Below are 23,083 nucleotides of genomic sequence, written 5' to 3'. Positions count from 1 at the left end.
AATCAGAATAATAAACACTTTTTCAAAACAATAAATTTATTTCTCATAACACCATAATGTGCTTAAAATTTTTTTTCACCCTTCTTATTTACTTTTTTCATTATAAATTACGAATCACACAATTTTATCCACTAGGAAAAACTTAATAATAGCGTTATTGGACACGAAACTAAAACGGATGAACATGGAAAAATTGACTTACCTTCTACAATTCACTGGAGAAAACTTATCTTCGATTGGTATCTTCATAGAACGAAGCTCAAAAGACATACCTGCAACGAACATAAGAAATGAATTAATGTTCTTCGATTTTTGAATGAATGTATTAAATATAATATCGTAATAAATACTGAAATAGATATTTCAACTCAATAAAAGATTATATACGAGCCCTGTTCCAGTAGAATTGGCCGAAATTCCCAAAATAATATTTATAAATTTATTTTAAAGCAGACAGGTGACTGATCATTATTTAGTAATAATCAGAATAAAATTAAGAATGGTAAATATAGTGAACAAGACGATAAAAAGAAGCGGAAAATGGAAAATGCGGAAACTGAAAGCCAGTAAGGACAAATAGTGAAAATACATAGAAAACCATCTACGGAAGAACAAAGAAAAACACATTATTGATGAGCAATGGAAAGGGATTGAGAAGAGTATTTCAAATGCAATGCAGGGAGTCATTGGTACAAAAAATATTTGAAAATATATCAAATGGATTGATCAGAGAAGAAAAAAGCTATCTTGAAATGGCCAAGCTGATAATGTTGAATACAGAAAAATAAGAAACGAGAGCACAAAGATAATTAAATGGCTGAATGACGGTATGCACTCGGAAATATTATTAAATGGAACAGAATTGAGCAGGAGAGTCTGATGAAATTGTGAATGAGCTGATAAAATACAGGGAGATAACATAGGGAATAAAATATTCAAGTGTAATGATACCAATAGTGGTATGGTATAGAGGAATTATTTGCTTGTATATAAAATACATCAATAATGAATGAAAGACTCAAGAAGGTAGTTGAACCAGAAATAGAGGGGTATCAAAATATATAAGTGTTCGAAAAATGGTATGAGCACAATTTTAGAATGCAAATGCTTTTCATTGACTTCAAATAAGCATTCGAAAGTCTAAAAGTGCATACATAATTCAGAAGTTATATTCTAGGGGAATGATAATGATAAAAGGAAGTTCATCTGAGGAATTTGAAATAAATGCTAGGGTGAACCAAAGCGATGGAATATCAGTATTGTTTAGAATTGCAGTGGATGGCATATTAAGGGGATGTAATATAAATGAGAGTGTCATAATCAAAGCAGAACAAATAATATCATATGCTAACTCTGATAGCAAGAGACATAAAAGGCTTGAAGACATAAGGAGATGGAGAGGATCGATAATAAATTATAAAAACAAAATATATGGAAATTAAAAAAAAGGAAACAGAAAAGTTCATAAACCAGAAACCAGAAAGTACTTAGGTACAATGATAAGCAGCAAAAATGACTAAAAGAATGGGACAAAATAAATAATTTATGCAGGATATAGGGCATAAGTAGTAACAAATATAGACGAAGAACTCCTAAGGATAAATGGGAGGAGAATAATGGACAGAGTAAATCGTAAATTGCATGGAGGACTTATGAATTTTGAAAGAATATATTAGAAAATGAGGATATAGTAAATACAATTACAGCAAAAAGGATAGAATCGTACGGGCACATTAAAAGAATGGAAAACGACAAGGTAGAAGGAAAATTACAGAATGGAGACCAAATGAGAAAAGATTGCCAGGAAGACCAAGAAATAGATGGAAAGATCAGATTGTTTGATGGGTGCAGAGTCTATGAGTATGTGAGTGGAATAGGCAGATGCAGGAAAGACAAAAAGGAATGAAGATAATGACAAAAATGCTGATTCTTCATAGAAGTCGTACTTCTATTAAAAATGTTTGTTTCATCACCTTCTTCTTCTTATTTCAGTGCCGTGTTCTACGGAAGGTTGGGGACCATCATTTGATAGACTTCTCTATTTTGCGCCGCATGAATTATATTCGAAGCTTCTGGTATTTGGAACCATTCGCGTAGGTTATTCAGCCAGGATTTTTTTTCTACCTCACCCTGTCCTATCTGCTATTATGTCTTCCACGATAAGCTGTAGCAAATCGTATTTTTCATTCCAAAATATATTTTGGATAGTGTAACCAATACCTCCGTATTAGTTACACTATCAGTCCAAGATATTCTTAAAATGCGTCTATACAGCCACATTTCAAAGACTTCTAATTTTTGCATCTTTGCTAGTTTTAGTGTCCACCCTTCCACATCGCAAAGCAGAGTGGAGAGTACGTAACATTTCGTGGCTCGCCATCGGGTACCAATGCTCAGATTGCGGTTTCTCAAGAGCTTTCTCATTTTTATCTCAATCACCATAAATTTGGTTTTCTTCTTGTTGATCTTAAGACCAGCTTTGCCGCCTATTGTAGTTACTCTATTGAGAATCATCTGTAAATCTTCCACGTTATCTGGCAAAATAAGACAGTATCATCCGCAATTAAAGTCACCACGCCAGTAAATAAATTTTGTTGCAACCCTGGTGAGAAACCAACAAGTGATACAACTTTGTTGGGGGTAATCGATTATTGGATGAATAATACATTTGAGTAATTCTATTATGTTTTCTTTAATAGTTCCAGTTCTAGTTAATTTAATTGCCTGGAGCTTTATATGGGTGTTATGCTGAAATTTTAGTCGAGCACAATCTATCTCATACTTATTTCATTGATTTGGGAACAATAGTCGGTTAAGGATTGCATGTACTGTATCTGGACTTTGTGTAACCCTCAAGCCATTTTAAAAATTCAAGTTCTTAAGTGGAGAATTTGTTATAAGAATAAAACGGAAATAGATGGTAGAACTCTTAATGTGGCGTTTTCATTATGTTTCTTTCTCATTATTTAGTACGCCTAATGCCTCGCTAAGCTCTTCCAAGAATATTAATGAGAAAAACTGGGTGGATATAATTCAAAAAATAATTTCCTACTTAGAGAATTATGATTGCTCTGACAGTTTTATTTATTTAGGTTCTTAACAAAAAAGAGATGATAGAAGACTAACATTTTATTAATCGATCCGATTTATATTTTACGATAAAATATCATTCTTATGTGTAAACAATTTTAAATTTGACTGAAAAAAATTGATGGAGCAGCTTGCAGTTTACAATTAGATATTTTCCTCACTTTGAGTTTAATTAATACAGAAATAAACAAAGTACAATTACATGATATAAGTATTCCGAATTAACAACTTTCAATTGCTCAGCGAAACTTGGGAAAGTACAACAAGTTTTAGGGGAAAGCCAAATATATATAATGATGGAAATTGTAACGATTCACTCTGGGGCAATATGTGATAGAAATGAACTTGGTAAAGTTGTTTCCCCCAACCATTGGCACTTTAAGGTGACACAGCCAAATAAAACCGTTTATTTGTCAAGTATTAAGCTATAACTGTAAGTGTTCATCACAATCAGAAATTTTAGTTCTCATTGTTTCTACTCAATTTTATTGCCTAATGTTTGTTTCAGCTTTTACTACTTAATTTGAAATTGTAATAAACATGGACCTATGAAAGATTAATAAAAAAAAGAATAATAATTTAATTATAAAAAGCCCTCTCTATAAAATTATTTGATGAACAAAATGACATAATGGCCGATTCATTCAGCAAACGGAACGATTCTTAAACAATCAAGATATGATGTTTATGAACTTGACATATCTCGAAAAAACAAACTGTATAAAATGGAGAGTCCTTCAAAAAGACAGTCACGTGATTGGGGGTAGTCCGTTCGGCATCCAGAGGGTCAGTCTCACGTAGGGAGTGAGTCCTTTCGCGAAAATAGTGCGTTCTTTCGAGTACAGGTAAATTTGCAAGTTGTTGCCTTTTGCTTTTGATTTGAGCCGATTTTTTTTAAGGTTTAATAGTTAACGACGAAGATATTATTTCGACAGATTAATACCTGTTCATAAACATTCCGTGTTTATGAACAGGTATTTTACGAGTAGTATTTATGTATTCTTACGACTATTTGGAGATTAATTTGAAGGAAGAATTGGAGATTTCATGTTTATGGGCAGTGGTATCCATATATTTATATAATTTTCAAAAATCTATTAAATAAATCATTCAGATAGAGAATTAAAAAGACTAAATGTATACAATCGAGAAGTCTTATGCAATGCTTACATATTTATAATCGTTTTAAACTATGGAGTAGATATTTGTATTGAAATAAAAAGGCTTAAATTTTATAGAATTCTGATTACTAGACAGATAATTACTGTAAACTACCATTGTTATAAATTGAACAGGGGTGTATGGATTTTGTACCCAAAGGAATACTTCCAAAACTCGATTTGGCCCAGATAATCATATTTTCTGACTTTTGAATTTTTTTTCGATTGTATCTATTTTTTTTTTCATTTTTTTTAAGATGGTAAGATTTAATTTCATTGATAATTAATTTCCAGACGAACTACTTCTATTGTATCTACATACTTTTAAAAAAGGCATTTTGTATAATCAATCGCACTTGGATCCCACGGATGATTTGCTTTAAACCAATGGACTATAGTTTCAGTCTTTAGTTGACAAAAAAGTTTTTGGGTCAATTTACAAAATGGATTTTGTCGGTGCCATTCCAGGACCCTTTTTTCCAAAGATTCTTCAGTGGACGGAAATTGGAGATATAAACTGGCTGAATAATTCTAGTGGAATTTAGGTAAAGTGCAACCAATTTCTAAATCGGTGTAAAATTTGCTGAGTTGGTAGGTCAAATGTGTCTCATGTCCGTCTACAAAGAGAATTATGGGAAATGTAACATTTTGGCGTTTCAAGTAGGTGTGGACAAGTAATTTCTTCCACCTAGTCAATGAGAATTTCAGATTTCCACACCATCCGCTATCGCTCATACATATATTGGTAGTCATCGGGAACGTTTCCTATGACTGCCTGGGGTAATATGGGAATTTGGGAATATGTTAAACTATGTTGAGACAATAATGAAAACAGGGTTCATTCTTTTCAAAAATTCTAGAGGGATGTTCAGAGTTGAACTGTATCTCTTTGCATCGAGATATTTTCCGATCTCTTCAAACCAACCTCTAATGTCATTCTCTGATAGGTTGGAAGATGCTGATGTTACACTTTCTGGAGTTTGCTCTGAGAGAATCACATGACGTTGAAGAAACAAACTGTACCAATCGTCTCCAGTTAGACGTGACAGATTTAGAGGTCTTTTGTGCATGTCCATAAAAGTTTTAACAGACATTTGGATATCTATAAAACCTTTAATTTGTCTTTCTAGTATCCATTCGATAAGTTGGTTCTGTTAATCATTTGTTAAGTGGATACTCCCATTAAGCTCAGTTTTTGAAAATTTTTATCGCGGTCTAAACTGAAGAGTTATTCGTGGAATCCCAAACTTTTGCTACAGTTTTCTTGGGAATTGCCGATTTTATTTCATTTAAAGCCCTCTGAAGGTTGGTTTGGGAATATGCATTGACAAAGCTTTTGTTTGGTTTGCAATAAACAATCTACACAAAGAAGTCCATATAGAAACAGCCAAAGGAGAGATAAGGAAGGTTACGAAGAATGACAACCATATAAAAAACGAAATGTTCGATTTTCTCGATAATCAAGACACAGCCCGAAGACTCATATGCACTTTGCCTTTGGAACCTATGTGAAAAGTGAAAAGAAAATTAAAACTCAGTTCAATAGCCACAAGTGTGAAGTACGCATAAACGTCTATTTCTTAAGTGAACTATTGGAAATCCTTGATGAAGTACTTAGTAAATTAGGATAAATGTAAAATGTCGGTTAATCATGAGATCAGAAGCTTTGTTTCTCTCATAAGAAAAAATCAGTCAATTAACAATCACCAGAGTATTTACTTTTGTTGTGAGGCTGAACTAGAAACACCAACGCTCAGACATTGTTCATCACCGAGTATGTTAATATCGGATAGTTGAGTTATTTTCACCACCATAATTTCAATCCTGCAAACATTTAATATCTGAGGAAGTATTCGAATTTTTTATCGTCTACCACAAGACTTATGTCCTCTAGATTGTTTTTATTTCCAGGCCACACGACGCAGACGTGAATACTTTCTGACACAAACTACTGACTCTAATGGAGTCCTCTAAGAAGCAAACTAATTCTATGTGGCGAAATCAATATATCAACAGAATGTGGAGTGCCCGCATCTCCGATATGTGGTGCGAATCAATTTGAGCGTACCTTCAAACTACAAATCAAACTACTCCTTCCTTATTCACCTTTCCGTTTGCCCAATTCACAATTGCCCAATTCACAAGCACCCTTGTCAAATTTCAGAAAGGTCATTCCACTTATGAACGCGGGGCAAGACCTTCACCTACCTACTCCACGTTCAGAATTAGTTAAGGGCTCAATATTTTACGATGCAAAAAAATGCACAACCACTTGCCAATTGAAATCCAATCGATATCATATTTTCCCGCATTTCGCAATAATTTGAGAGCATATGTACTGGAAAGTGCCTTTTATTGTGTAAAAGACTTCCATTCTAATGATAATATTTAATTCCGGACATGCTGTTTACTAGTTTAATTTTGCTATGGACTTTTATACTAATTATTACCTATTACTATTACCTATAATTTTGTTACTTATTGCGGTTTTCTTCTGTATATTATAATTTTATTGTATTAGTATCCTTATTAGATTTTTTTTATATTTGTTTCTTAGTTTTTACAAGTTGTTGTCTACAAATTGTAACAATTTTTTGACAATTACATTTATACGCTGTTGGTGATAACAGCAAATCTTAAGAATTGTATTTTCGTATACAAATTAATTTAAAAGACGAACAAAGAAATATCAGCAGCTTGGAATCATTGTTGATGCTTATTCTCTGCTTGTGTCTCTACGAAAAAAGTTAAAAACAGAGTGCTAATTCAACATGTTGCGTGTCTAAGTATCACAAGGGCCCTTGTAGTATTGTTGAGAGTGCCGTAAGTTCTACATAAAACTTACTGATCTCAATTATGTGAACAAATTATTACTGTGAATTAGAATAATTTTATTCCATGATTGAGATTTTCCTCCCAAAAGCGTTTTAGTCTGTGACTATTATCAACGCTGATTTGAGCTCAATTGCTCAAGTTTAACATAATCATCCAAATGTGAGTTAAAAACCCTTAAGGATAGCTGGGGCGATTGTAAATGGCAAAAGCCCACACTTTCAAAACGATCGTGATACTCTCGAACTTTCCTTGAGTTATTATTTTAATTTCTTCGTGTAATTCAATCTGGAAAACTCTATAATACTGTTATGTCTCTTCTGTGTTGGTGGCTTGGCGCCCCTCAAAAGCTTTGGATAATATACTTGAGATACTTCATAATATAATAAATTGTTTTTTTCTTAAAGCTTCAAACTAATTTACGGTGATTTTCAAAGCGCTGTATATTTGTTAATAGTACATACAATGCAATATGAATGGAATTAATTCAATTTTAGCGTTATTATGTATTATGTGAAAAAATATTGAAAAAGTCGATTTTCATTCTTAAAGCAATCCTCTAAATTATAAGCACCCCTTCGAAAATTTTAAAGCCAAAGTCCAGCAATATGTTTCTTAAATTTGGTACAATCATAAATAGAAAAATTAATTTTTTAGATGTAAAATTTTGATAATGTCTCTATCACAAAACTTTACGTAGAATGGTGATAATTATGTCGCATAATATTTATAATATCCACCATTCACTTTTTGACAATAACCGAGGCGATTTTGGAATTCTCGTACAACATTTTGTTTGTCAGGGGTTATTTTGTTTATTTCTTCCGTTATCCTAACTTTTAAATCAGCAATATTGTCAGGTCTATGGAAATAAACTTTAGATTCTAAATAACACCATAAAAGTAATCGAGAGGAGTCAAATCGGAGGATTTAGCCGGCCATTCGATTGTTCCACGTCTTCCAACCCACCTATTGGCAAAAACTTTGTTTAAATAATTTGTAACTAAACGTGCAAAGTGTGGTGGAGCTCCGTGTTGATAATAAATAGATCGATCTATCTCATTTGGACTTTACCCTCAGAAAAATAGGGGCCAATAATTTTATTGTTAATGATACCAGCCCAAACGTTCACTTTTTTATTTAGGATTTGAGTGTGAGCCTCCCATATCCAGTGAAGATTTTCTCTGATCCAATATCTACAGCTCTGTTTGTTAACCGTTCCGTTTAAATGAAACGTCGCTTCATCAGAAAAAAACTATTTTGTTTATGAATGAATGCAATTCTGCGTTCATTCTGTCCATCATCAATTCACAAAATTCTCACTTTCTGTCAAGATCATCTTCATTTAACTTCAGAACCATTGAACTGTGGTATTTTTCTTTATGCAAAACTCTCAAAATAGATGATTTACTTACATCATTGTCGGTGGTAAGTTTTCGAGTTCTCTTATTTATACATGTCCAGTTTCACTAAACTTTTTTTTAATTTTGTTAATTGAAGACTGCGAAACTTGTTGACTACGGTATTTATTATTAAAAGTTCATGTTTTATTACCACAACATATCATAACTGAAATTTCTATGCTTTGAGTCTCAGACAATGAGCCATAATTAAAGGGGGGTACTTATAATTTAGAGTGGGTGCTAGAGAGGGATATTTTCATACTGTAAATTGTCAATTTAAAAATAAAAATCGACTCGTTTCAGGTTTTTTTTCACATAGTACAAATTAATGCTAAAATTTAATTTATTCCACTCATATGTACCCGATTGTATATTTTCACGCTTTCCTCTTAAAAAATTGAATTGCCATTAAAGAGAACATGTACAGATTGTGATAAACGAGTATTCCCTAATGCGGCTACCTAAGAAACAAAAACTGGATATTTGACTTTTTCAAAGGAAAAATATTGTAGCCGGTAAGAAAACATTTTTTAACTTGTATATCATAACTCTACGTTGGATGCGTCGGCACAAAAAAGTCCGTTCACCAGAAGAAAAAGACTTTAGAACAAACACGTTCAAAACAATATACTTTTTCAATTGAACGTAATTTAATAAGTATGTGCTGTCTAATGCTGAATAAACCTAATATAAAACTCATTAACACTAAACTAGAAGTAGCTTTAAGAATTTTTTAGTGATTCTTTGAGACTATAGTGATTAGAGCATCCACTGCAAAGAAACCGACTTCACAGAAGTAGATTGTTGAAGATGGTAATAATTTACGACATAAACTTCTCCTAAATTGCAGCGCCTGCAATTAAGTCTATGAAGATTTCTTTTTCAGTTAAGAAAGTTTGTTAACGTTATCAATATGGAGTGTTCTAAGTTCTAAATGGCGTTCAAGTATATTGGGCTTCATGTTGTATCCAGTCTAAAGTTTCAAATAAATGACGCACACATGTCTTCCATCTTCATGTATTCTTGTAATGTTACAACTGAAATATTAATATTTTTTCCACTCTTTCATTTTATTTATACCTTACCGTCATCCAGATATCAATTGTTTTCTGTAAATTTCTAGAGATGCAGGTGTAGTCTAAATTTCATGTATTCGTTATTAAATTGAGAACGAGCCATTTTAACGATTTTCGAAAGTAGCAAAAATACAATAATAATTTATAACCTCAAATATCTGGGAAACGACTAAAAGCTGGAATAGGATTAGTAAATACAATTTGATTTGATTTTTCACTGACCTTGACAAGGTAAAGAAAAATATTTTTTATTTCTTAGTGCTTGTACCAACGGGTCAAAATAAAATTTAGATTACACCCGCATCTCTAAAAATTTACAGGAAACATTTAATATCCGGATAACGGTAAGGCTTAGGTATAGGAAAGTATACATGAATTTGCTTTATTTTTTACCCCCGAATGCATTAAAATAGAAAAAACCGGGTGGATCTATTTAAAAAATTTGATATTTATGAAGTTAAAATTTGAACACTTTTTATACACACCCTGTATAAAATGAAAAATTTTTCAGCATAAAATCAAATACGTCTGATCTTGCTAAAAGTAACCGAATAACTCAAAAAGTATGCATTTTTCAAAAAAAGATTTTAGACAAAATTATATTAAAATTTTACGATTTCAAAAATGTATTAATATACAGGGTGTTAAATTAATATACAGAGTTAAATTCATCTCAAGAATTGAAAGACAGTATTTAAGGTCACTTTAATGACCTCATAGCTGACTCCCAACCGTTTAGATGATCAATGGATTCTTTAGAAAAAAAGGTAGACTTTTGTATTCCTGAAAACGAAAGATATTTTGAAAACCTACTCTAACTAACTCTACTCCTATTTTATGTTATTGACCTTTTTCCAAATTTTCATCTTGTGATTTTTTTGTTTAATTGAAACATTTATCATTACTTCATACCAGCATCGGTTATTGCACTTGTACTTTGTAATTTTTAAATCAAAATATTACAAAAACGGTACATAGTGTTGAGTTTTATCAGGAATACCTTTTTGGTGTAAAATTAAATGATGTTCAAATTCCCTTGAATTTTTGCTAAATAAATTTTATATTGGAAAAGTTATGTTCAATACTACTAGGTACGAACCATGTAACTAGCGCCCTCTATAAGAATCAGACATAGAAACAAATTCAGTAGATATCCAAAACATATTCGTATGAAATTTCTATATAATGTTGCTAGTAGTTGCGGCAAAATCGTAAGAAATGTGAATATGTTAATTTTTTTACTGAATATACCCCAAATATTTTTCAATTTTCTATCTATCCTAGAGACGGGATCACCTTCTTTTAAAACACCCTATACATATTGCAATTCTTGAACAAGTTCAAGGGCAGTCATATCTTGTTCAATGCAAGTTTTGTCATTTATCTTTTCGTAACTTGAAAAGCCTATAATTCAGAAACTAATGGTCGTATGAGAAAATTTCTTCTATTTCACAGTATTATTTTTTCCATATCCCATATATCTCATAAAAATTAAAAATATAATTGCGTCATGATTAATGTTTTATTGTCTTGGGCTTAATTTTGAATCTACTCAGTCCATCCAAAAATTGTATTAGGATTTTACAAATCTACACTATAAGATCATCCAGATACACAAAATCGCTTTCGTAATCTAATCCCAAAGTCCTAATTTTTACGGCCCTCGAGGAAGCCCTAGTACTCACTTTCAAACCCATCTCATATTGACCGGTATTTGTCGTAAATAGGATGTATAGCCAACTCAAAGGATCTAGTCGATCCGATAATAACCTTGTAACAGTTCAATGTGAGGAATAAATTGCCACGGATAATGAAACTAAAATTCCACTTCCCACCTTTTATGTTTTTATACTTCTTTATTATTATTTGCTTTTTATCTAACAACGGTCCCGGCCTAGTGATTATGCCGTTTGTATAACACTGATATTTGGCATTTTCGTCGTTTTCGAAGGAATCTCAGTTTGATGTTCATTTTCCAACTGTAGCTCAGGTTTTCAAATAATCGGTAGACTTAATAAAATATCTTGAAATAAAGTTTATTATTATTCATACAAGAATGATATTATTAACTTATGAACCCCGGAAATGTCTTACTTATTATATGAAACTGTATAAAATGCTCATTAAGGAGCTGTTTCGTACTTTTTATTACCTACAGTTATATATTGTTGATACGAATAGAAAAAAGAAGTTTTATATTATATTATTGCTGATCTTAAGTCTTCTTGATAGAAATTAGATTAAAAATGTGTTCACATTTTTTCAATTTCAATGAAACTACTGATAAAATTGTAAGGAACTTTGTTATGAATATATTTTGGATGCTGGAGTATACCATCAATTTGTTTTTATCTGACTCTCATAGAGGGCGTTAGTTGCTACAATGTTACCAATAGTTTCGACAAAATCACAGAAAAAGTGTATATTTTTCGACGCCTTTTATTTTGAACACATTAGGCGTTACGAAAATTTTCACTAAGCAAATCTCAATTATTTTTCAGAGACTTTTTATAAACACTCTGTATGTACATAAATTTTAATGATTAAATGTATGTGACTCCACCACACGTTCAGATAGTAGTGAATTAGTTAAACCAAACGAGCAAAACTATAAAAATTGGCTAACCGTACTACTGAACATGTTCCACATATTTTATGCAGCGTCGCATTTGCAATATGTGGCGTTCACCCACAACATAACCCAATCGAATCCAGTTGAAGAGAATTTCACACAAATAATGTTATTACATACGTATCGACCACATCCCTTGATAGACTGGTGAAGTAACGGAAAATATTTTGAATAACTTCATACTGGTATCGTTTATGACGAAATGAAAATTGTACGAGGTTACCAACTAACTAATGAGATTAATCTTTTGCCGCGCTGGTGGCTGAAACATCTAAAATTTGATTGCATATTGTGGTAACCCTTCTATATCCATTCCAATTCTTTCACCTCCGTGTGATTATAAGTTCTTTCTAAACTGTGTGTTTTATACATCTCTATTAGTTCGTTACAGAAAATTGAAAAACGATAACTGAAATTACGCAATGTGGACACTAAAGCTCGAAGAACATAAGAGATGTGCATTAAGCCACTGAACCGAACGCGTAGCGTAGACATATCCTAATCTGCTAAGCGTCGGCTAGTTGCTTCAAAGTTTTCTTCATATTGTTAGCTCCATTTTGTCTACTCAATATCCTGTTTTGTTCCTGACCTGTATAGTTTTTTTCCATTTCTTCATCATTTCTATTTATTCCTACTTTGTCTTCTTTGACCCTGGTCCACTAAAAGTTTACGTATATTTGCAAAGAACATGCGATCTTTATCTCACCTCGCCTGTTCTCGTAATGTTTCTGAAGAAGCATGGTCCATTGTGAATGATCTAAGACATAAGGCTTCTTCATCGAGCATAATCTGTACTTCACCTGATAACCTCAATAATTACTTTGTGGATGTGGTCAAAAATTTTCCAAATTTTATAACTCCCTCTCATCATCAGCTTTCATATCTCCCCGATGCTAATGCTAGCTTACACAGATTCTTACTTTTGCCCTTAGTTTTATCAGAGCTTCGCAGTACAATGAGCACTTTAATTAACGTTTTATTTGAAATTGGCACTTATCCCTTTTGCCTTGAACAGCTATAATTATACATCTGCATAAAGAAGGAAGTATAAATTAAGCATCGAATTATAGCTCGATTGCACTGCTTCCCACGTTATCTGAGATCATAGAAAAATTGGTCAAAAAGAGGCTTTTATCATTTCTGTATAAAATACTTACTACCCATCAATTTGGGTTTTTGAGTAAAAAATGCACAAATGATGCTATATTATCACTCCTAGATAATGTCTACTCTAGTCTAAACAGCTATCACTTCATTGCAACAACTTTTTACGATTTTTCTTAGATTTTCGATTGTGTAAATCATAATATTTCAATTTCCAAATTGCAGTACTACCGTTTCAGGGAAACACTTCTCGCATGGTTTAAGTTATACCTTACCATTAGAAGTGAGCTTGTAAGGGTTGATACAACGACGTTTTCTGGCCAATAGAATGTGGAGTGTCCCAAGGCTCAGTACTAGGTCCTATTTTGTTTCTTATGTTTATAAACGACATCGCCTATCTAGACATCAATGGTAAAATATGTCTATTTGCAGACGACACTAGTTTCTCTTGGAGATGATCTCACGGCACTTCATAGGACCATATCTAATAACCTAATCACCATTATATCATGGTGCGATTCTCTATCTCAATGTTTTATCATATAAAAATACATTGCTGCCTTTTTTATTATATAACACCACCATTGACGTCGTTGAATATGTAAAATTCTTATGACTTGTTGTGGACAATTCCTTTAAATGGGAGTTACATATTGCCGCCTTATCTAAAAAATTAAGTTCCTCCTATTTTGCGCCGAGATCAGTTTTCAAAGAACTGAACTTATCCACCTCCTTAACAGTTTATTACGCCATTATTGAGTCGCATCTCCGATATGCTCTTTCCTTCTGGATACGTGTGATGCGACACAATTTGAGCGAAACTTCAAACTACAAAAGAGAGCTGTTAGATATTTATTCGGACTAAACAGCAGGGCTCTCTTCAGAAACTGTGCCTGTGTAGCCATACCTATGGGTCCTTGGATAACATGGATCTTGTTTTTCAAAGGTGCCCTTACAGTTCTTCCTTCAGAAGCCGACCAACGATGTTATATTTTCCTCTGAGGCTTAATTGTGATCTATTTCTGTTTTGGCTCACATCATCTAGATCTCGATTTTTTAATTCTTCCCATTTCTTTTTCTATAGTTTCGCTCGTTGTACTACGCTTTTGAATCTTCTTGCGCTTATTAGCTTTGGGCAACATGTCCGAGTCTTCTTCCCCTCTAGATGGCACAAAATCACTTCCCGAGTCCTCGAATCGTTCCTGTTCCACTTGATTCTGTTAATCATGAGATCATGAGCTTTGTTTATCTCATAAGAAAAAATCAATGTTGTGAGGTTGAACTAGAAACACCAACGCTGAGACATTGTTCATCACCGAGTATGTTGATATCGGATAGTTGAGTTATTTTCACCACCATAATTTCAATACTGCAAACATTCAATATCTGAGGAATTATCGAATTTTCTATCGTCTACCACAAAACTTATGTCCTCTATATTGTTTTTATTTACAGACCACACGACGCTGACGTGGATACTTTCTGTCACAAACTACTGACCCTAATGGAGTCCTTTAAGAAGCAAACTAATTCTATGTGGCGAAATCAATACATCAATAGAATGTGAAGTGCCTCGAGGCCAGTGGTAAAATATGTCTATTTGCACTTCATAGGAATATATATAGTGACCTAATCAGCCTTAAATCATGGTGCGATTCTAATCTTCCCTGTCTCAACGTTACTAAAATTAGAGTTTTAGCATATAGATATACATTGCTGCCTTTTTTATTATATAGCACTACCATTGACGTCGTTGAATCTGTGAAATTCTTATGACTTGTTGTGGACAATTCGTTGAAATGGGAGTTACATATTGCCGCCTTATCTAAAAAATTGAGTTCCTTCTGTTTTGCACTGAGATCAGTTTCCAAAGAACTGAACTTATCCACCTCCTTAACAGTTTATTACGCCATTATTGAGTCGCATCTCCGATAAGCTCTTTCCTTCTGGATACGTGTGATGCGACACAATTTGAGCGAAACTTCAAACTACAAAAGAGAGCTGTTAGATATTTATATAAATATTTATATTAATATAAATTTAGATATAAATAGCAGGGCTCTCTTCAGAAACTTATTTAAAAAATTAAAAACTCTGACTATTCCTACCTTATTCATCTTTGAATCCGTTCTATAATTATAATAATAATAATAATATCTAATCCGGGGCATACTGCATACTGGTTCAAGTTTATGTTATTTTTATGTTCTCACAAGCCTCTGTCTACAAATTGTAACAATTTTTTTACAATAAAGCATTTCTCTGTCTCTGTCTTTCCTTTTCCCATTCCCCCGTTTTTCTACTCTCAAGAACAGTTTTCTATAATTATTCATTTGAGAAACGTGTTCCAGCTACTTAACCTGTTGTACCCTTCATACTTGAGGAATTGATGGTTGATCGCAAACGGTCATCATCCCCACAAGTTTATTTGTAACATCTTCCGAAAATATCTATAGTTCAGAGCAGTAAAGTACTATCAAATGAATAACTGTTTTATACTCTCTAGTTCATGCGTTTTCATATTCTTTTTCTGATTTTTCACTATTTCCTTCAAAAAATTTCAAAGTTTTCAAAGTCATTTACATGGGTAATCCTTATTTCCTATTCATTGGATGGATCAGATTTATGTCTTGTTTATATCTCGTTCTATTATGAATATATAAATTTTGCATATGTTAATCATTCCAATGAATATGTTTCGTCTTTCATTTTTTTGTAACACTACCGCTACCAGTTTGAGATACTTTACTAATAATTTTACCAACAAATAGTACTTTCACTTTATCGTCAACAGCAGGGTAAGTTTCAGTTATTTAGTTTTAGAATAGACAAATACAAACAAATATTTATAATTTGATATGGCTTTATTGTTTTTCAAAATATTCTTCATTGAGATCAGTACACTTTTAAATGCGTTTAATAATAATTGTCGAAGCATTTTTTCCATTCCGATTGAAATGTCTCCAAAACATGTGATTCTTTCAGATGAAGAGAAACGTTCACCTCGTGATTTATTTTTGCGAGAAAAAGAAGAAATTTGGGTAACAAACCAGGACTGTACGGCAAGTGACCCATCAATTCGATGTTTTGTCAATCCAAAAAAGTTTTTGTTCGAAATAATGTGTGAGAGCTCGCATAATGATTCGTCTTCTGCAATTGGTTCACCTGTGCAACTACGATTGATTTAGAAAAATCAGTGAAACACTGTAGCTTGAGTAGTACCCTGCAGTTAATTTAATCCCCGAGGAGTATTCGAGATTGAATTCCATTTTTTGAGCAAGATGAATGTTTCAAGTATCCGTAAACAACTCAAATAGCACTCGTATAACAATGCGTTCTTAATACGTTCACCATTAAAAATGTCATACTTTATGATAGCAATGTCAGATTTGAAATATTCATATCAGTGTTGCCATATCTCAAAACTTAAGTAGCAACCCTCGTATAAGTCTTAGTGTTTGATTTATAATTGCTTTATATTTGTGGGCTCTCGAGTATATGCAATTAATGCAAGTTTTATTACTTTTTAGTGAATTTATTGATGCTGAAACTTTTGTTTACAGCAATTTTCATTAATTTGGAGAAACGTGCCATCGGGGATAGTTTTATTTCTTTGAGTAAATCAATTAATTTCGAAGGCGTTTTCCAACTTTTCTAATTTTCTCTCAATTGTCAACTTATTTTGTTAAAAATCTAGTCGCGACCAATTTAATATTAATTATTTTCTCCCACACTTGAGCAGGAGTTATATATATGAGGCCGAATACCACTTCCCGAGAAAAAGTCATCATCCTGGACTTTTTATTCGTTTCGATTATAACGTACTAGAAGAGAAAACAAGTTGATAAATATGCCACAAAAATATTTTTATTTAACGACAATAAAAAAAATTCAATTGTCAATCAGCACTTGTTAGTGCAGTAGACAAAAAGATTGACAAGTCGAAGATAATGCAAATTTTTTAAATATACTGTCAGCAACCCGAATAAGGATGGTAGACAAATCAACGCCATATGCATGTTAGTAAGCAACCGGAGGCTCATTTATAAAAAAATTAGCGGTTGTAAAACTGTCACCATATCCATGGAAAAAACACAAACGTTACCACGTTATGAACTCAGAAGGTAGTGAAAAGCCAATATGAAGTCAGTTAAACTTAAACACAAAAAACAAGGTTAATAGAAATCAAAATTACGTTTATAATATTGTTAAACATCTAAAAAGTAGTTATTGTACACTTAGGAATATTATTTATCATTAGACAAATCGCGAATTGTTTATAAAATATATGTAGATAGTTATTTAGTCATATTTGTTCTAGTGTATAGGTATTCACAGTGAGTTTTATGTATGGAGCGCCTGAATTATATCGTAAACGGCTTGCACGATTTTTAGGGTCTTGTGATACTTATGTGTGAAAATTATGAACTTTGTTCTTTCAAATGGATGACCCTGTATATTTTTCGAGATTCTTAAGAAATATTTATTATTTTTCATCTAATGTTCCCTATACCTAAATGACATTATTTCGGAATTATAGCTACATTTACGTTGGCTTCGCCGAAATAATATATGACTGCTACAATAACAAATTTGTTGTTTCAATAATTATTATTGTTAAAGTTTATTAGATGTCACAATGGATCGTTTATCTGAAAAAGAACGAATTGATATTTTAATGATATTAGGATATGGTGATAGGCGCAGAAGTCATCAAGAAACGTGTAATTTCTTCAATAATACATATCGTAACCGAAATCCCATATCAAGATCTGCTCTCATTAGTAAAAAAGTTTAACAAAACTGGTTCAGTAAAAGATTTATCCAAATCAGGGCGCGGAAAAACTGTATCAACTGGAAACAAATCTTTAGATGTTTGTGTCCTGTTAGAAGACCACACTTGAGTACTGGACAAATATGCAGGGAACTTGATATTTTGCAAACATCCGTAAATGAATGAAAATTTTAAGTGATAATAAATTCTATCCATAGAAAGTAACGTTGGTTCAAGAGTTGTCAGATGTCGAATTTGCTAGATGTGAAGAGTTTGCAGACCTAATGATGGAAAAATGTTACAATCAAAACGATCCAAATTTTTTAAGTAATGTTCTGTTTCGCGATGAAGTCACTTTTTGTATTTTTGTTTATTGAATCGTAGCTATATAAATATTTATTGTAACTTTGGTGGAGATATTGTAAATGTAGCTATAACTGCCAAATTATGGCATTTAGGTATAGAGAATATTATATTAAAAATAATAAGTATTTAGTGAGTGATACATTTGAAATAACAAAGTTAATTATTTTTAGAACTCACTCTGTACAGTAAGTGGATGTATATTTATTGGTCGTATACAGTGGCATACAGAAGTGTATATATATATATAATTATATTTAATTGTATATAGAAGCAATGTATATAGAAATTGTATTTAGTGTAATTGTGAGGCCAGATATCCAGAAGATATTGATCATTTTATTCCTTATTGGTGTAAGTCTTTATTTCCATTAATCAACGGAATCGGCATAAGATGTACGCGTTATCCTTCAACGTAACGATACACCACAACAAAGATAACTGACTCTCTAGTATGGAACTTGTAATAATTCGTGATATGTCAACTCGAAAAACCAGCAAAAATAGTGAGTGCGAGAATATACCATCTATACATACTTATTAGTAAAGCACAAACGATTATGACTAGTATGTCACGAAGAGATCAGTAGATTTATTTGACACAAAATGTGGAGTAGATTTGGTAGGAAAATCATGTGCTCATAATTGTGCCTCCGGTAATCTTTAATAGCTAGCTAAACATTTGAGGTTTATAACAGTTCATCTTCAAAGAAGACTTGGAGAGAATTTTTTTAAACGCCCTCAACGATTGAGCGTTTTGGCGTCTCTTATTTTTGGTGAAAACCCACTTTCATTTACATGGACATGTCATTAAATAAAAGTACAAACTTTGGAGTAAATCCTAAATTGAAACATCAAAAACCGTTACATTCTCTCCAAAAGTGATGGTTTGGATGGCAATATCTTAACTCAGCAGAGTATGTGAACATAACGTTTTCACCCACAGTTACATAGAAGAGATATTCCATGGCCTTCCCGCAACTCAGACCTAACTTTATCTGATTTCTTTTTTTTTGTTTTTTAATTGAGTTTACGTTAATATACCGACAAAACTACTAGAATTAAAGAAGAACTTTAAACCGGAAATGTATAATATACCTAGAAGAGTTTAGAAAATTAAAGTGTTTCAAGTTCTAGGAATGAAGAGATGACAACCATTTGGAAGATTTATTTTCAAGAAGTTATTTATCATTATATGTTCTTCATTTCAAATAAATATTTGCTTAAAAACAATGTATTCTCTTTTTTCATGGAAATTTCGAAACTGAAAAATTTACGGCGCACTCTGTACCACTCTCATGAGATGCATTAAAATTATATACAAAAATTTTTTGGTGAAAGAAACAAATAAAAATAGAAATGATGAATATTTTTTCCAGAACTGCGTGAAATATTCATCTTTAAAACAGAAAACTGATTCCTGAAAAATGAAGGACACTCCTCAAAATATCTCATTCTTGAACAGGCCTAAGCTATGTTCTAAAATTTAGTGCGAGCAATGGATAAGTTATAGTCTTTTTTACCCTAGTCTATAAATTAGTGGAAGTATTGGAAATCATACGAGAATTAGCAAATAGCCACTTCATCATCAATCATTTCAAAATATGTAACGATCAATTTTAGCGTTTATATTCGATCAGTAATCGGTCAACCGATTTTGATTTGCATGTTTGTTAAACTTCACTGTCAGTCATATAATTTTGATAATTGGTACAATTATTATATAGACAATAAAAACGTAAATAGATAATAAACAAAAAAGTGAATTGATCTAGAGAGTATTGAATATTCTGACGTAATTGTGAATAGTGTTTACTTACTTTTAATTTATACACATACACTAGCTTACCCGATGAATTTTTAATTTTATCTACTTCAATTTTTCATAAGGATAATAAAAATAAATAAACTAATAAAGGATTCCAATGATTATTTTTAGGCCTCGTATCTTGGTGCATAGGTTGCACTCATTGAAGCACTTTATGGTAGATGACTTTTATTATCGGGCGCAAGAACAAATAACGCAGATGGTCTTCCGAAACGTGAACATGCCACAAATAATTGACCTTGATCTTGGATTTTCTAGATAGAGATCATAAATTTTCAGAAATTGGCTTTGGAATTTGTTAATGGTAATGGCAAATGTGAGACGAACGGAAAATTGTAGTTTACACTCAAACGGCAAATCGGTTGAGATCATTGGGATCCTCGGAATAAGAACTTCGTCACCTTCGAATTTTCCTTTCAGTTTTGTCGCGTAAATCTTCAATTTACTATGACCAAACGCGTTCCGTTGTAAACTTTTGCGAACCTTTAGACTTAAATTATGAGTTGGTGAGTCACACATCCAAATAAATAAGTACATTGAATGTCGCATTAAATTTTTGTTCTTAGATAAAGTCTACTCTAAATTAGGTCATTATGAAGCAACAATTTTATATTTGACTGTTAGTCTAATCCTGGCGTTTATCCGAAAAACCTCAATGCGCTACAATATCCGTAAAAATCGTTCTTTGGCCCAATGTGAATGCAGTAACCAATGCTGCTCGATTCAAATCAGTACTCTATAAATTTCTTCTTGTGCACCGAAAATGATCAAGTTGTTGATTTCTGAGGTTTGCTCAATGATTTCGCATTGCCAACAAAGCCGCTTTGCTCTTCACGTGCCAGGTCTTGTTCTTCTTCAGTCCTTTCATTGGCAATGTTTCGAAGCCTATTTGTATTACAGTTTTGTCGGAAAAGATTCGATCGTCTTGGTCGCTGTATTCCTTATGATAATATCGGCATATCGACCCGTCAACTTCAAAACTTCTAATTATCAAATTTTCAATTAAACTTGACCACAGATAACATTACTTTTATCTGTGAGCTGGGTTTTGTTATACCACTTCCAACAAATAAGCGGATAGACTGATATTCTGACTGATAACTTTTTCGGTTTTCTGTTTGTTGCCTTTTGTTATGCGAAACGGGATCAAAATTATCCTATGCCCTTCTCCTAGTGCTAAGCTACCTCTCCATCAATTTTTAGCCAAATCGGTTCGGCCTCTATAGAGTGATAAATAGTGTCACGACTTTCTTTCATGTACAGGATGTTTCAAAAAATATTTGGGGTTTGCGCAGTAAAACCACCATCCGTATTCAAAATAAAGGGCGTTGAAAAAAAATGAAAATATTTTTTATGATTTTGCCGCAACTACTGAAATTTTATACGAATATCTTTTGAAAGCTGATAAATTCAATGAATTTGTTTTTATATCTGACTCTCAAAAAAGGTGCTAGTTACACGGTTCGTACCAAGTAGTATTGAAAATAACTTTACCAATATTAAATTTATTGAGCAAAATGGGCTGAAACATCATTTAATTTTACACCAAAAAGGTTCTCATGATAAAACTCGATACTGTGTACCGTTTTCGGTATATTTTGATTTGAAAATCACAAGATGAGAATTTGAAAAAAGGCTAATAACAGAAAATTCAATTAGAGTTCAGAATGTTCTCCGTTTTCACGAAAACGAAGTCTATCCTTTTTTCTGAAGAATCCATTAATCTTCTTAACGCTTGGGTTTCAGTTATGAGGTCATTGGAGTGACGTTAAATTCTGTCTATAAATTCTTGAGGTGAATTTACCTTTGTAGTATAAACTTTTTCACTAGGCAAACCGAAATATTTTTCAATTTTTCATCTATCCGTGATCACCTTTTTTGAAACAATCTGTATCTAGAAGATTATCACAATCAGCTTGCATATTTTAAGTTTATATGAGTGAAAGTTTGGTGATTGAAAATAATTTATATAGCCGAGAATTGACGCGGGTTTAACCGCTATAATGAACGGAGCAGAAAAAATTCCTACAAATTTTTTTATATAGGGACATGTCTTTGTGGAATGCGAAGCATTCCAATTATTTTCGTTTTCCAGTAACTCACAATTGAATGGAATATTGACAATTTTTCCCATATAACCTATTTGGCTAACGATGAAAAGAATTATTTGAAAAACTAAGCTTAGTGAAAAATTTTTGTTCATATTACTACCACTAATTTTGGATGTTTAAAAACCTTTTTTCGCAGAAGTCTTTTGATGTACTCGTTGTACCACAACTACCAAAGACCCATGGAGGTAAGCTAAGGATGGAAACCAATCCTGCATTTTTGAAATTGATATGTATAGGTAGAAAGAGGACAAGGTGAGTTGTCAAGGTTACCGTTTAGCTCCATACCTCTCGGGATTTGTGAACAAGCAAAACTTTGGGTACTGGAGTGATAAAAATCCTCATCGGGAATCAAAGGCCGTTTTTTTCATAGAAAATTAAATTGAGCAGTTTGTTACCGTGAATGCACAGCGGTAATCGGAAATGTTAAAGTCATTCTTCATTCTCCAACTTCGTCAACGTGATCAAACCTTATACCAACAAGACGGAACCACAAGCTACCTAGCCCGTGAACATGAAACGTTTACCGGACCTCACATCTTGTGATTTTCCCTTGTATGGATTCCTGATACAAAGAACGACCTCATACAGCTGAAGAACTCTACCAAAAAATCCTATTGGGAATCCTGAGAGTTCCTCTGCGAATATTTCATGAGGTAATGGACAATTTTAGATATCGCCTGAAGGAATGCATTAATCAAGATGGACGCCAT

At 32.6% G+C, this 23,083-nt stretch overlaps 1 protein-coding gene across 3 annotated transcripts in view; it reads right to left on the bottom strand.

Moving 5' to 3' along the window:
* Positions 1 to 23,083, bottom strand: part of LOC130452456 (ly6/PLAUR domain-containing protein 6B-like) — a 307,885-nt gene that overhangs the window by 182,227 nt on the left and 102,575 nt on the right. For 2 of the 3 annotated variants that reach the window (XM_056791746.1, XM_056791745.1), the window contains exon 2: positions 203 to 272. The exons of the other annotated variant lie outside the window; for it this stretch is intronic. The gene's annotated coding sequence lies outside the window, so the exon portion shown is untranslated. The remainder of the gene's footprint in view (positions 1 to 202; positions 273 to 23,083) is intronic. 3 annotated transcript variants of the gene reach the window in all.

The sequence above is a fragment of the Diorhabda sublineata genome, chromosome 1 (genome assembly GCF_026230105.1).
Source record: "Diorhabda sublineata isolate icDioSubl1.1 chromosome 1, icDioSubl1.1, whole genome shotgun sequence".
Taxonomy (NCBI): Eukaryota; Metazoa; Arthropoda; class Insecta; order Coleoptera; family Chrysomelidae; genus Diorhabda; species Diorhabda sublineata.
This window is presented reverse-complemented; position numbering and strand designations above follow the sequence as displayed.